Source organism: Triticum dicoccoides, unplaced genomic scaffold (assembly GCF_002162155.2).
Source record: "Triticum dicoccoides isolate Atlit2015 ecotype Zavitan unplaced genomic scaffold, WEW_v2.0 scaffold58148, whole genome shotgun sequence".
In the NCBI taxonomy this organism is placed as follows: Eukaryota; Viridiplantae; Streptophyta; class Magnoliopsida; order Poales; family Poaceae; genus Triticum; species Triticum dicoccoides.
In genome coordinates this window covers 34,721-37,205 of record NW_021283682.1, presented here as the reverse complement: position 1 = coordinate 37,205, position 2,485 = coordinate 34,721, and the positions used below count along the sequence as shown (strand labels likewise).

General features: G+C 48.2%; 1 pseudogene; it reads left to right on the top strand.

Moving 5' to 3' along the window:
• Nucleotides 1-724: 724 nt before the first annotated feature.
• Nucleotides 725-2,485, top strand: part of LOC119347096 — a 26,168-nt pseudogene continuing 24,407 nt past the window's right edge.

Genomic DNA, 2,485 nt, shown 5'->3' with positions numbered 1-2,485 from the left:
CACCGTCTTACAAAACTCACGCACCTGCCTCTACTTATATATCCCGGCGGCCAACCCAAACATCCTATACCTACTCGTACATCAACTCCTAACATCACACGGACATTGACTCAAGTCCTAAACCGGACTCTCCTAATCTAATCACCGGCAAGCTTGATCACAAGCCTAACATCACTCCAACTCCAACTTCTATACGTAAAATATCTAGTACTTCTACTTGGATACACGGCTAGTTACTACTGCTAGCCGGACTCTTTGCTTAACATGACCCCTTTGCAAACTAAACTTTAAACTTGTTTGGATTAACCTAACAATCACTTCGGAGATGGAGCACCATGCGCGCATATGCCTTTGGGTCCGACAACAAGCCCACCAGTTCAAGCCTATGTAGTTGCTGATCTAGAAAGGATTTAAGGATATCCAACCCTCGATTATCCTTGCTCGTCTCCTTCCCTCCCGCCTGAGCCGAGGCGGAAGGGGAGCTGCGGGATCTCAGAGAGCCAGCGGAGCAACCATTGCATCTCCCCCACCTCATGTGAGTTTCATTTTTGTGCCATGCATTTGCTAGAGTGATTTGCCCGGCTATGTCTTGCTTCACATCCATGTCGACCGATACATGCATGCACATTTCATGGTTTGCTATGCAGAATTTGCTAGAGAGACCCGCAGCTTCTTCCCCGACCAGTAGCCGCTAACTAATCCACAACACAAGGAGATGAACATGATGGCATGGTTCGCATCACCGGTCGTTCTTGGCGCCGTCTATGTAGCTGCATTGGCGTTCCGCCTCGTTCCTCACTTGGCTGTGTGCCTCGGGCGTCCCAAGGACCTCCGGCGCAGCTACGGCACGTGGGCCATCACCACGGGGCCAACATCCGGCATTGGCTGGTCCCTGGCCGTGGAGCTCGCGCGCAGTGGGCTGAACCTTGTCCTCATCGGCCGAGACCCGGCCAAGCTCCGGGACATCTCCCAGACGATATGCAGGGCCGCTCCCACCGTGAAGACCAAGACTCTAGTCTTGGACTTGTCGCTCCTCGCCACCGCCCATGGTGAAACTCCAAGCAAACTACATATTCCCTCCGTTTCATTTTAGTATAAAATTAGGTCAAAGTCAAAATTTGTAAAATCGACTAACTTTATATTAAAATTTATCAACATTCGCAATATGAAATCAAGATTATCAAATGCATCGTGAAATTTTATATGTGGAGTAAAAAGAAACTGAGGGAGTGCTTACATTATTCCATGCATTTTAAGGAAGCTAATCGCGAGCTCATTTGGCAGGCGACGAGGCGATGTGACGGCTGCGGCAGACCGTGGAGGTGCTGGACGTCGGCGTGTTGGAGCCCGGTGCGGTCTTCCTGCACGAGGCCGGCATCGAGGAGTTGGTGGATATGATACGGGTGAACCTGTTGGGGCTGACAGAGGTGACAGCGGCGGTGATTCCGGGCATGGTGGAGCGCCGGAGGGGAGCTGTGGTCAACATGGGCTCAGCTTCGTCAGAGGCCATCCCCTCCTTACCCCTCTACACCATGTACGCCGCTACTAAACGGTTAGCACATTTCAAAGCAATGAATAACGTTCACAAGGTCATGTTCCATTGATTCTTTCCATGCAGCTATGTTGCTCAGTTCTCTAGGAGTCTTCACGTAGAATAAACTCATCGCCCATAATCTACTCCTTAGTAACTTCCCCAAGAAGTTGAGCGATCGAGCAGCCAACACTATATTAACGTCTAATCCTATCTTTAGGCACAGGCGCTTCGCGCCATATACTCCAACGCCCGAAACCTATGTGCGCACGGCAGTGCAGTGGATCGGCCATGCCCCACTCTGTGTGCCCAACTTGGGACACCGGATCATGTGGTTCTTTTCCGGCATTGCGCCCGACTTTTTGCTCGATGAGATGCTCCTGCATGATCACCTATGGCAGAGGAAGGAGATACAGAGGATGAGGTTATTGCCCACAAGGAACTGAATGCTAGATGTGGTTTTCTTATGTATTATCTATGGCAGAGGAAGAACTTGGTCATCTAATGTACTACATTTCATGAATCTAAAACAATAGTTAAGATAGATGGCAATGGTCCAATTTTTTACACTCTTAAGCTGCTATATCCATCCGTACAAATAAAGACGTATCCACGTTCAAGCCCTCGGATCGAGGTAATGCATTCCTACCTGGTTGTCTGTTTTTTGATAATCCAGCATTGTATGAAAACTAGTGTTTTTGTATAAAGGGTTTGATCAAAAGATCACGTGAGGTGTTTGCCTCGGATGATTCTATCTACAGTGTAGTACTGTCGACTATGGCTAGGTTTACAAGTCCGGATTCCGTTGGTAGACGACTAAAATATAGAAGACCAAGCTAGTAGCTAGATACTCCCGCACTTCAGGTTTAAAGGGCTCATTTAAAAATTTCAGATATCCATTATATTAGGCTCGCGTTGAGTTCAATTAAGTGAAATTGCTTTGAGTCTCACGAT